Source organism: Rhinolophus hipposideros, assembly GCF_964194185.1.
Source record: "Rhinolophus hipposideros genome assembly, chromosome: X".
Lineage (NCBI taxonomy): Eukaryota > Metazoa > Chordata > Mammalia > Chiroptera > Rhinolophidae > Rhinolophus > Rhinolophus hipposideros.
In genome coordinates, this window is record NC_138046.1 from 53,158,638 (window position 1) to 53,173,248 (window position 14,611).

The following is a 14,611-nucleotide window of genomic DNA, read 5'->3' on the forward strand; positions in this document are numbered from 1 at the left end:
GAATACACAATGCAATGTATAGATGATGTATTATAGAACTCTACACTTGAAACCTACATAATTTTACTAACCAATGTCACCCCAATAAATTTAATAAAAAATTTAAAAAACTGAGTTCTGATGTTTGCCATCTTCTCCGACCAGCATCCTGCCATTTTCCCCATCTCACTAATACATACATGCCATCCTTCCAGTCATTCAGATCCCCCCCAAAAAAAGTCTTGATTCCTTTTATTCTCTTATATCCCACATCCAATCCATCAGAAAAGTTTGAGAACTGTATTACCACCGGGAAGCACTATCATCTTTCATTGTGATTATTGCAATAGCCTTCTAACTGGTCTCTCTGCTCCTGCCCTTGCCCTTTTTTGTCTGTTGAAATCATTGCAGTCATAATGCTCTTGTTAAAATACAGGACGAAATCTTTACACACTGTCTTCCTTTCTCTCTACTGCATAGAAAATTTTACTAGGATCTACAAGCCTTTCTCCAATCTGGACCTCTGTCACCTCTTTGACCTGTTCTTCTCTTTTATTTGTTTTTGTTCATTCCCTTCTTAACACTCTGGCCTCATTGCTATTCCTCAAATCCCCCAGGCATGTCCCACCTCAAGGCCTTTGCACTTGCTGTTCCCCATGTTTGTAATAGGCTTGCTCCCTCACTTCCTTCAAGTGAGGCATTCTCACTGACACTTTCCCTGGACTCTTTCTCTAAAATTTCACCCATATGCTTCATATCACACTTCCTTAAATTTTTCTCTTTAACTGTAACATTATGTATTATATATTTTACTCATTTATCTTGATAATGGCCTGTCTCCTCCACTGAAATGTAAGGTCTGTGAAGGCAGATTTCCACCCCATTTTTTAAAAACCTTATTGGGGTGACAATTGTTAGTAAAATTACATAGATTTCAGGTGTACAATTCTGTATTACATCATCTATAAATCCCATTGTGTGTTCACCACCCAGAGTCAGTTCTCCTTCCATCACCAGATATTTGATCCCCCTTACCCTCATCTCCCACCCCTAGCCCCCATATCCATTGGTAACCACTAAACTATTGTCTGTGTCTATGAGGTTTTATTTCTCATTTGTTTGTCTTTTTCTTTTGTTGTTTTTGGTTTATATACCACATAACAGTAAAATCATATGGTTCTCTGCTTTTTCTGTCTGACTTATTTCGCTTAGCATTATACTCTCAAGATCCATCCATGTTGTCACAAATGTTCCTATATCATCTTTTCTTATTGCCGAATATTATTCCATTGTGTATATATACCACAACTTCTTTATCCATTCATCTATCGAAGGACATTTTGGTTGGTTCCATGTCTTGGCCACCGTAAACAAAGCTGCAATGAACATTGGAGCACACATGTCTTTATGGATAAATGTTTTCAGATTTTTTTGTCCACTTCATTTTTTAAAACTATTATATACCAGGATCCTAGATCAGTACCTAGCAGATGATGGGTGCTCAGTAAATATTTGTACAAGGCTTACACTCTCTTCCAAAACAATTTGCCAAGTGGTCATTTTCTGGGACTATGTCCAACTCCCTATGACTATTAAAGTGACTCCATGTCCTTTGAGATTAATCTACAAGCCAACCACTTCATGAAAGGGTCTTTCCATAGTGATGCATGATATTTAGAGCTTTATTTGGAGGTTATTTACATAAAAGTTATCCCAAAGGAGATATGAGTTGGGTGAAAAGCACTAGAAAGCATCTCTTTTTGTTACCTGGCACATCACATTGCATTCCTTCTAAGCAATATATTTCCCTGTACCCCCTAACTATAAACATACATAAGTAAATCTTTCTGACACTGTTTTGATGTAAAAATCCACAATAATTTGTCATCGTGTTGATGCTAAATGTATCAGTGGGTGAATATTAGGGAAGAGTGCTACATCACTGCAGATATGCAGAAAATCACACAAGCAGGAGTTAAGATTTAGTTTGAACAACAATCGCATTTGTTACTTTTGTATGAATATTGGGTAGTATGGGTAAACTTTGCTTTACATAAGAGGTGTGTTTCCCACAAAGCCTCTAGAGATGAATAATTTGTTTCTGTAACTTGATTTAAAATATAAAAGTAGAATTCCCTATTTAAAGCAAGTCTTTGGTATCTTTATCTAGGTTGTAAGTTTGGGTTTTGTTATATTGCATTGACTTAAATCAAAGCCTACTTGCTCTGGGTTTAATACAAAGTAATCCTAGTAAACCTCAGTCTAGTAGTTCATCTTTGTAATATTCCTACTAGTTGGGGGCACTAAGGGTGACAGACACCATTTTTCAAACTACATATTTCTCAGATATTTGAAAAAAGAAATCTAAAAAGGCTCTAAGTTGAGATAGTAACATAAATTTGACTTGAGAATTTTAACTACAACTATATGATATATATTATCCACACATTATAAAAAGAAAACTAAATTTAGGGGCAGAACATCCAGGTTCTCATTTTGTCTTTGTCGTTTATTCACAACCTCTTGTCTCTGTATCCTGACCTACAAAATGGGGATCACAGTCCTGCCTTCATCCTAGGGCTGCCATAAGATCAATGAAAAACAAAACAAAAAAACTTCTGGAAAAGTTGTCTGTAATGTTCCCTTGCTATTCCAGATAGAAGAGGTTGTTGTGATACGCCCTGCCCAGACTGTGGCTTCTGTTACAAGATACCCTGAGTGTGATCTTATTGATCAACTCAGAGATTTGGTTAGGTTTGAAATAAACACATAAATTGTGGGAAGGAAAGATCAAACATTAGGTGAGCTTTTTAGCAATGATACTTTAAATGATTTATTGCAGGCTGTAGATTGTGTCCTGGTTTCCTATCCCTTGTGATCACTCAGGCTCTACAATGGAGTATACTCAAGGCTACTTTAACTCCAAACATTTCTACATCACAGTCTGGCTTTCGTGTGCTCAAGGGAGTCAAGGGTATTATACTACCAATTAGCTAATGGAACTCATGTTTGACACTCCACAATTTTTGACTTGAATGTAATCCTCCTTTGCATTACTTATCCAACTTTCTCTACATGTTAACATTTACAATTCATGTAAAATGCCATTGAACACGGACATCTTATTAAAAGAGCACATTATAAGTGCTAAACTATTTTCATAGCAAAAAGATCTAACTTCCACAATAATATAACCAGATATAATCATAAATGCCATATTATAATACCCATTGACTGACCAATTTCATTGTAATTGGAGGAATTGTTTGTGATACTAACCTTCCTGAATGTTCCAGCCCTTTGCTTTTTATTAATGAGCTAGCAGAGAAATTGCCACAACTGCCCCCACTTTCTATCCCCAATTTTATAAGGCTCTCTTCAATTTTATAAGCCTCTCTTCATTCAGATCATCATTTAATCAATGTGAATTTTAAAGCACTCTGAACTTCTTAGGAAATAGGCACAAATGTTAATAAGCTTTTTGATTACCAATTTAAAAAATTATATTTCAATACCCAATAGCCACATTTTCATTTAACATAACTGGCACCAATCAGATTTAAATGTAAAAAAACATCTCCTTGATCTACATACTTAAAATACATTTTGGGGGAAAGGTGCAAGAGATGGACAGTTTTTAAATGACCATGATGATTCCCTTTATTTGATTAATTACCTGGCTACCTTCAAACATCTGGAGACTGCTCTTTGCAGACTCATTAGTAGAGTAAATCTGAGACACAATTGACAAAAAGGACAGAAATCTTGTCTCAGTCCCACTGCTGACTTTCTTCTGGACCCTACGCAAATCACTTAGCTTTCCATTTATCCACTGCTACCAAAAGCATCCACGAAGTCTTGAAGTTACTTAATGTTTTACTCCTTAAGCAAAAACAAAATACAACTTGGGGAAATATTTAGTCTTAAAACCAATCAAAACAACAACAACAAGAAAAGATAAAGGTAAGTCTTACAAACTGAAAGAAATTGGCTAGATTTGCTAACGGCGAAAATTCTCTAGACAATGTGCTGCAAATATATGCGTATGAAATATTTCAATACTTCACAGCTGCAAGTGTTTTGTATCCAAGTGCCTCTAATCTCACAAAGGGAAATTTGATGGACATATTAGAGCTATTTCTAGCAGTTTCAAAGCAAACACGATTTATACCGTCACAATGTTTATGCTCCTGACCAAGACTTTAGTTCAAGGAAAATAGCCTGTAGGAAAAGTTACCCTCCAAACAGCCATCCTTAAATTTATGAAAAATAAGTTCACTGGACAACAAAGTCAAATCAATTCTGGCCTTCGGATTCATCAGCATATAAACTATCGCTAGATTATGAGGTGTGACAACCAAATTAAAAGACTCAGGTGCTCTAAATACTATTTGCACCACCCGTATCTCAAATGTAACTGTTTTGAGAGCCCATACTTGGCTTTGACCACAAGAAAGTGACAGCTCCCTCTAAATGGGTGGTAAGGATCTGAAATGTGCTCTTCTTCCTCTCCTCAAATGTACATAATTGTGAAGAAAATACGATACAAATGTTCTATGTATATTGTTTTCTCTTATCTTCCATTGAGGCTTCTCATGTTGCGCTGCTTCAGAGGACAGGATTCAAGTCATTATGCATTTGTTGAGCATCTCACTGCAGCAGAGTTGTATGCCAGCTCTGGAGGGGTAGGGGTTCTCCAAAAAAAAAAAAATATAGTTGTTATGTTGCCTAGAAATACTTGATAAGGAGCAGAAGAGGGATTTGATTGATGGGATAGAATTACCTCAGCTAGAAGGGTTTGGGAAATCATTTCATGCATGTAGGGCACATTAGCAAATGTGTGTGTGACAGTGAGAATGACCATGATCCATTTGGAAAGACCATGACTTTAGCAAAGGGTGTGTGTTGGCAAAGGAGAGGCATAAATCATAAGGACTAGGGCACACTAATACCAAAAGAAAGATCTCCCTGAGTTTCAGAGTGGAATACAGGACCATATTCAATCAGCACCAAAGAGAAGCATTTTGAGAGCAAAGCCAAAGACAGACAGATGATCACGAGCCTACAAACTGCAAGAAAATGCACCCATACCAGATTTGAGGGAGAAAACTCAACTAAGGTCTGTCTATTTATTTTATAGCAAGCCTAACAGAGACCTATAGCATTCCTAAGCAAGAACCATAACAAAACAAATGCTAAATATTTTCTTGGATAGCAACAACTGCCAATAAACCATATATGTGAATTAAATATGTCATTATTCTCATCATAAGTGATTATATACTGAGAATGTGATATGTGCAAAGCTTATACTAGAACAGTTAAATTATAGCGATGATTTCAGGGAAGGCTAATCAGGGCCCCTTCTGTAACAAGTGAATCCTACTTTAAGCAACTCCAATAAATGATAATCCAACTTTTTTCAAAATCAAAAGTCTCTCTCTCTCTCTCTCTCTCTCTCTCTCTCTCTCTCTCTCTCTCTCTCTCTCTCTCTCTCTCTCTCACAAACACACACACACGCACGCACACACCAAACATCACAAATATACACACACACATCAATATTACCACCTCCACTAAAACAATAATACTTTAAATAGTTAGCAACCACAATGCCTTCCAGGTTAGATTGCAGTAATACTTAAATTTGTAAATTCCCTCTGAATCGCCTTCAGCCTCTTCACACACAAAATTACAGCAGGAATTGTTCTAGTCCTGTAACATTTTCCTAAAAGCCACAGCAGCTCCCATTCCTCTTTTTTCTTGGTCAAGTTGACGTCCATTATTCAGGGTAGGTAGGAAGTATCAGGAGGAATAGTAATTTGGTAAATTTCTTATGCATTACTTCTAGAAATATGTTGAAGGACACAGTGATTATTATTTATATTAAATACTAACAGCCACAATAGCTAAAATTTATTGACTTTCAATAGGTCCAAGGCACTGTGCTACACCCTTCTCATAGATTATCTCATTTAATTTTCACATTTTCCAGAAAGGTTAAATAACTTACCCTGAGCTACATAGCTATCAAGTTTGAGGAGTCAACATTTGAACCCAGGTAGTCTCATTCAGTAGTCCACTCTTTGAATAACAACACTATAAAGACTCCTGGTCTCCATTAGCATCCAGAAAATTTTAAAATATCTTACAAATCCTCCTTGTGGCAAATGAAAATTAAGTATGAATTTATATGAACCCTTGCATGTAGAAAGTCCCTCCAATGCAATATTATAAAGTAGTCTCTGTGAAAACCAAACCTAATCACAGATATGGTATTACGTGAGCCGTCCACTTGTTCTAACTCAAACCTATTTTGGATGAATTGTGGAAATTTGGAGATTGTTCTCTTGACATACAAACACAGAACAGAGCAAAGCAACTAGTTCAATAATCAAACTACTATTTTAATGTTTTTATTAGTTCCAGGTATACAAAACAACACAGTGAGTAGAAAATTATATACTTCACAATGTAATAACCTGAACAAGTCTGTTATACATTTGACATTGCACAGTTATGAAAATGTTATTGACTATAATCCTGATGCTGTAATACATATCCCTGTGCCTATTTTTTAATTATACTTGACATTCAATACAATTTCACATTAGTTTCAGGTGTCCAGCGTAGTGGTTAACATCTGACATTATACATAGTATTTGCAATATTACTCACTATATTACCCATACTGTACTTAGCATCCCGGTGACTCTTTCATAACTACCAATCTGTAGTTTTTTTAAGTTTATTGGGGTGACAATTGTTAGTAAAATTACATACATTTCAATACGTACAATTCTGTATTACATCATCTATAAATCCCATTGCGTGTTCACCACCCAGAGTCACTTCTCCTTCCATCACCAGATGTTTGATCCCCTTTACCCTCATCTCCCTCTCCCCACCCCCCTTACCCTCTGGTAACCACTAAACTATTGTCTGTGTCTATGAGTTTTTGTTTTTCATTTGTTTGTCTTGTTCTCTTGTTGCTTTTGGTTTATATACCACATATCAGTGAAATCATAGGGTTCTCTGCTTTTTTGTCTGACTTATTTCGCTTAGCATGATATCTTCAAGATCCATCCATGTTGTCACAAATGGTTCTATTTCATTTTCTCTTACCGCCGAATAATATTCCATTGTGTATATATACCACAACTTCTTTATCCATTTTTCTATCGAAGGACATTTTGGTTGTTTCCATGTCTTGGTCACCATAAACAAAGCTGCAATGAACATTGGAACGCACGTGTCTTTATGTATAAACGTTTTCAGATTTCTTGGGTAGATACCCGGGAAATAGATTGCTGGGTCATATGGTAATTCTATTCGTAATTTTTAAGGAACCTCCACACTGCCTTCCGTACCAGCTGCACCAATCTGCATTCCCACAAGCAGTGTATGAGGGTTCCTTTTCTCCACAGTCTCTCCAACACTTGTTACTATTTGTCTTGTTGATGATAGTCATTCTCAATGGGGTGCGGTGATATCTCACTGTGGTTTTTATTTGCATTTCACTGATGATTAGTGATGTTGGACATTTTTTCATATAACTATTTGCCATTTGTATGTCCTCTTTGGAGAAATGTCTCTTCATGTCGTCTGCTCATTTTTCAATTGCATTGTTTGCTTTTTTGTTCTTCAGTTGCATGAGTTCCTTGTACATTTTGTATATCAGCCCCTTATCAAAGGCACTGTTTCCAAAAATCTTCTCTCATTCAGTTGGTTGCCTCTTTATATTGTCGATGGTTTCTTTTCTGTGCAGAAGCTTTTCAGTTTCATATAATCTCATTCGTTTATTTTAGCTTTTACTTCCCTTGTCTTTGGAGTCAAATTCATAAAATACTCTTTGAACCCAAGGTCTGTAAGTTTAGTACCTATGTTTCTTCTATGCAGTTTATTGTGTCAGGTCTTATGCTTAAGTCTTTGATCCATTTTGAATTAATTTTGGTACATGGTGACAGATAGCAGTCCAGTTTCATTCTCTTGCACGTGGCTATCCAATTATGCCAGCACCATTTATTGAAGAGGCTGTCTTTCCTCCATTTTATGTTTTTAGCTTCTTTGTCACAAATTATGTGTCCATATTTATGTGGTTTTATTTCTGGCTCTGAATTCTATTCCATTTGTCTATGGGTCTGTTTTCCTGCCAATACCATGCTGTTTTGATTATCGTAGCCCTGTAGTACATGCTAAAGTCAGGGAGTGTGATACCTCCAGTATTGTTCTTTTTTATTAAGATTGCCTATGCTATTCGGGGTCCTTTGTGGTTTTAAACAAATCTGATGTTTTTTTGTTCTATTTCTTTCAAAAATGCCATTGGGATTTTGATGGGGATTGCATTAAATCTGTATATGGCTTTGGGTAATATGGCCATTTTAACTACGTTGATTCTTCCAATCCATGAGCACGGAATGTCTTTCCATTTCTTTGTGTCTTCTTCAATTTCTTTAAAAATGTCTTATAGTTATCAGCATATAGGTCTTTCACATCCTTGGTTAAGTTTATTCATAGGTATTTTATTTTTTTTGCTGCAATTGCAAAAGAAATTGTTTTTTGTATTTCTTTTTCTGAGATTTCATTGCTAGTGTATAGGAATGCAATGGACTTTTGTACGTTGATTTTGTAGCCAGCAACTTTACTGTATTCATTGATTGTTTCTAATAGCGTTTTGGTGGAATCTTTAGGGTTTTCTATATATAGCATCATGTCATCTGCAAAGAGTGACAGTTTAACTTCTTCATTCCCAATTAGGATGCCTTTTATTTTTTTCTCTTGTCTGATTACTCTGGCAAGCGCTTCCAGCACTATGTTGAAAAGCAGAGGTGATAGGGGACAGCCCTGTAGTGTTCCTGAACATAGAGCAAAGGGCTTCAGTTTTTCACCATTAATTATGAGATTAGCTGAGGGTTTGTCATATGTGACCTTTATTATGTTATTTTCCTTCTATACCTATTTTATTATGTGTTTTAATCATAAATGGATGTTGTATCTTGTCAAATGCTTTTTCTGCATCAATTGATATAATCATATGATTTTTGTCCTTTATTTTGTTTATGTGATGTATCACATTGATGGATTTGCGGATGTTGAACCATCCTTGTGCACCGGAGATGAACTCCCCTTGGTCATGATGAATAATCTTTTTAATGCATTGTTGTACTTGATTTGCTACAATTTTGTTTAGGATTTTAGCATCTGTATTCATCAGAGATATTGGTCTGTAGTTGTCTTTTTTGTGTGTTGTTCTTACCAGGTTTTGGTATCAGGGTATTGTTGACCTCATAAAATGATTGAGTGAGTACTGTGTCTTCAGTTTTTTGGAAGTTTGATCAGGATTGGTATCAGATCCTTTTTGAAGGTTTGGTAGAATTCAGTAATGAAGCCATCTGGTCCCGGACTTTTGCTTTTGGGAAGGTATCAGATGACTGATTCAATTTTGTTACTGGTGAGTGGTCTGTTTAGATTTTCCAGTTCTTCATGGCTCAGCCTAGGAAGGCTATGTGTTTCTAAGAACTTGTCCATTTCTTCTAGTTTATTGAATTTGGTGGTATATAGTCCTTCATAGTATTCTTGCATGATCCTTGGTATTTCTGTGGTGTCCATGATAACTTCCCCTTTTTCATTTCTGAATTTGTTAATTGGTGTGTTCTCTCTTTTTACCTTACTGAGTCTAGCCAAGGGTGTGTTAATTTTGTTAATCTTTTCCGAGAACCAGCTCTTTATTACATTGTTTCTATTGTCTTTTTGTTCTCTATTTCATTTAGTTTTGCTCAGATTTTTGTTATTTCCTTTCTTCTGCTGACCCTGGGTTTCACTTGTTCTTCTTTTTCTAGTTCTTTAAGTTGCAACATTAGGTGATTTATTTGGGATTTTTCTTGTTTCCTGAGACAGGCCTGTAATGATATAAATTTCCCTCTTAAAACTGCTTTAGTTCCATCCCAAAAATTTCGGTAGGATGTATTTTCATTGTCATTTGTTTCTATGTATCTTTTGATCTCTCCTCTAATTTCTTCTTTGACCCAGTCCTTCTTTAAAAATATGTTGTTTAATCTCCATTTATTTGTGTTTTTTCCTGCTTTCTTTTTGCAGTTGATATTCAATTTAAAAACCTTGTGATCAGAGAATATGCTTGGTATGATTTCAATCTTCTTAAATTTGCTGAGGCTGCTTTTATGCCCCAATATATGGTCTATCCTTGAGAATGTTCTATGCACACTAGAAAAAAATGTACAGTCTGATGTTTTAGGATGAAGTGCTCTATATATGTCAATTATATCCATGTCATCTAATGTGTCATTTAGGGCTGCTATTTCGTTATTTATTTTCTGTTTCGATGATCTATCCATAGCTGTGAATGATGTAGATAAGTCTCCTAGTATAATTGTGTTTGGTCAATTTCTCCCTTTAGTTCTGTTAGTAGTTGCTTGGTATATTTCGGTGCTGCCTGACCGTAGGCATAAATATTGATGACTGTTATGTCTTCTTGTTGTATAGTCCCCTTTATGAAATGTCCATCTTTGTCTCTTGTTACCTTTTTGACACTGAAGTCTGTTTCATCTGGTATCAGTATGACTACACCTGATATTCTCTGGATACCATTTCTTTGGAGTGTCAACTTCCACCCTCTCACTTTGAGTCTATCTTGGCCTTGTAGTTGAGATGTGTCTCTTGAAGACAGCATACGGTTGGGTTTAGTTTTTTGATCCAATCTGCTAATCTGTGCCTTTTTACTGGTGAGTTCAGTCCATTTACATTTAGGGTGATTATTGATATGTGAGGATTTCCTGTCATTCTGTCTTTAGTTTTCTTTAGTTTTCTGGTGTCCATAAGGCTGTGTGTCCATTGTTTCTTTTCCTTTTAGTTGTTGTCTATTATTTCTGTGTGGTGGTATTCTATGATGTTTCCCTCTGTTTCTTCTTTTACTACAGTATATATTTCAGTTCTGGATTATTTTCCAGTGGTTACCCTTAAGTTAATGTAAAAGAAAGTTTGATATTTAGAGTATTCTATTTTCTTCAGCACGCTTACTTTCTCCATTCCCATATTCCAGTTCAGGCCTTTACTCTCCCCGTTTTTATGTTTTGGTTGCTACAAATTGTCCCTGTTGATGGTGGTCGAATAGCCTCATTTATTATTTCTTGTAGTGCAGGTTGTGTATTAGAAAATTCCTTCAGCTTCTGTATAATTTGTACATCTTTATCCCTTCACCTTTCTCACCCAGTCTCCCAAACCCCCATCTAGTAACCATGAGATCATATTATATTTGTTGTTTTCTTTTTTTTTACTTTTTTATTTTTATTTTTTTTCCAGTTATCCATTTTAAGTGTAGAGTTCTGTGACATTAAATGCATTCACATTGTTGTGTAAGCATCATCACCATCCATCTCCAGAACTTGTTCATCATCCCCAACTTAAACTCTGTACTCATAAAAGATTAACTCCCCATTATTTCCTCCCACAGCCCCTGGCACCCACTCTTCTACTTTCTGTTTCTGCATTTCACTAGTCTAGGTGCCTCATATAAGTGTAATCATATAATATATATTCCTTTGTGACTGTCCAATCTGACTTATTTCACTTAGCATAATACAATCTGGGTCCATCAATGTTGTCCCAAATGGTAATATTTCAATTTTTATGGCAAACTAATATTCCACTGTATGTGTGTACCACTTCTTCTTTATACAATTATATATTGATGGGAACTTTGGTAGTTTCCATTTCTTGGCTATTGTGAATAGTGCTGCAGTAAACAAAGGGGTACATTTTTTTTTGAATTAGTGTTATGGATTCATTTGCATAAATAGCCAGGAATGTAACTGCTGGGTCATTTGGGTCATTAGGTAGTGCTATTTTTAATTTTTTGAGGAAACTCCATACATTTTGCATAGTGGCTGCACCAATTTGCAATCTGACCAACACTGTACAGGGCTCCCTTTTCTCCACATCCTAGCCAACACTTGTTTGTTGATTTATTGATGATAGCCATTTTGACAGGTGTGAGGTGATAGCTCATTATAGTTTTTATTTGCATTTCTCTGATGATTAGTGATTTTGAGCATCTTTTCATATGTCTATTGACCACCTTTATGTCCTCTTTGTAGAACTGTCTATTCACGTCCTCTGCCCATTTGTTAATTGGATTGTTTGGGTTTTTTGTTTGTTTGTTTTGTTTGTTTCTTTGTTTTGGTGTTGAGTTGTATGAGTTGGGCTTTTTTTGTTTTGTTTTGTTTTTATAGATTTTGGACAGATGTATAACCTATCAGATGTATAACTCGTGAATATCTCCTCTTATGCAGTAAAATGTCTTTTCATTTGGTTCATAGTTTCCTTTGCTGTGCAAAACCTTTTTAGTTTAATATCATTCCATTTGTTTATATTTTCTTTTGTTTCCTTTGCCCAAGGAGATACATCAGTAAAAATATTACTAAAGATAATGTCTGAGAGTTTACTGCCCATGTTTTCTTCTAGGAGTTTTATGGGTTCAGGCCTTATATTAAGTCTTTAATCCATTTTGAGTTTATTCTTGTATATGGCATAAGAAGATGGTCCAGTTTCATTGTTTTTTTTTTTTTCATGTATGTTATGGTTTCCTTGGCACCATTTATTGAACAGACTGTCTTTACTTCAATGTATATTCTTGCTTCCTTTGTCATAGATTAAAAGATCATATAGGCATGGATTTATTTCTGGGCTGTCTATTCTGTTCCATTGATCTATGTGTCTGTTATGCCAATATCATGCTCTTTGACTTCTATGGCCATGTAGTGGAGCTTGATATTAGGCAGCATGATACCTCCAGCTTTCTTCTTTCTCAAGATTGCCATGGCTATTTAGGGTCTTTTATGGTTCCACATAAATTTTAGGATTATTTGTACTTCCTCTGTGAAAAATGGCACTGGGATTTTGATAGGGATTTCATTGAATCTATAGATTGCTTTGGGCAGTGTGGATATTTTAACTCTATTAATTCTTCCTATCCATGAGAACGGTATTTGCTTCCATTTATTTGTATATTCTTTAATTTCTCTCTTCAATGTCTAAAAATTTTCTGAGTACAGGTCTTTTATTTCCTTGGTTAAATTTATTCCTGGTTATTTTATTTTGTTTTGAGGCAATTGTAAATGGGATCATTTTCTTAATTTCTTTTTCTGATAGTTCATTATTGGTTTATAAAAGTGCAACCAATTTCTGAATATTAATTTTGTATTCTGCTAATTTACTAAATTCATTTATCAGTTCTAATAGCTTTTTGGTGGAGTCTTTGGGGTTCTCTATATAAGTACCATGTCATCTGCAAATAATGACAGTTTTATTTCTTCCTTTCCCATTTGGACACCTTTTATTTCTTTTTCTTGTCTGATTGCTGAGGCTATGACTTCCAGTACTATGTTGAATAAAAGTGGTAAAAGTGGGCATCTTTGTCTTCTTCATGATCTTAAGGAGAATGCTTTTATCTTTTCCTCATTGAATATGATGTTAGCTGTGGGTCTGTCATATGTAGCCTTTGTTATGTTGAGATATGTTCCCTCTACTCCCACTTTGCTGAAAGTTTTTATCATAAATGGATACTGGACCATGAAAAAAACTTTTTCTGCATCTAGTAATATGATCATGTGATTTTTTTATGTTTCATTTTGTTTATGTGATATGTCACATTAATTGACTTGCAGATAGTGAACCAACCTTGTGTCTCAGAAATATATCACACTTGACCATGGTGTATGATATTTTTAATGTATTCCTGAATTAACTTTGCTAATATTTTGTTGAGGATTTTTGTATCTATGTTCATCAGGGATATCAGCCTGTCATTTTCATTTTTTGTAAACACTTTCTCTGGTTTTGGAATCAGGATAATGGGGGCCTTATAGAATGAGCTTGAGAACGTCGCCTCCTCTTGAAATTTTTGGAATAGGTGTTAACTCTTTTTTGAATGTTTGTTAAAATTCACCTGTGAATCCATCTCATCCAGAACTTTTGCTTGTTGGGAGCTTCTTGATTAATGATTCAATTTCATTAGTAGTAATCGGTTGGTTTAAATTTTCTATTTCTTTTGATTCAGCCTTGGAAGACTGTATGCTTCTAGGAATTTATCCATTTCCTCCAGATTGTCCAATAGGTTGGTGTACAGTTCCTTGTAGTATTTTATTATTTCATTTTTTTGTTTTTCTGTGGTATCTGCTATCACTTCTTTTTCATTTCTGATTTTATTTACTTGTGTCCTCTCCCTTGTTTTCTTGATGAGTCTGGTTAAAGTTTTGTCAATTTTGTTTTAAGTGTATGAGATGCTGTGGTTCATTTTGAAGAACCAGCTCTTGTTTTCACTTATCTTTTGTACTTTTTTTGGCCTCTATTTTGTTTATTTCAGCTCTGATCTTTATTATTTTCTTCCTTCTAATCACTTTGGGCTTTTTTGCTGTACTTTTTCCAATTCCCTTAGTTGTAAAGTTAGATTGTTTCTTTGAAAATTTTCTTGTTTCTTAAGGCCTGAATTGCTATGAATTTCCCGCTGAGGACCGCTTTCACTGTGCTCCATAGATTTTTGGTCATTGTGTTTTCATTTGTCTCAAGGTAGCTTTTCATTTCCTCCTTGATCTCACCATTAACCAATTCCTTGTTTAGT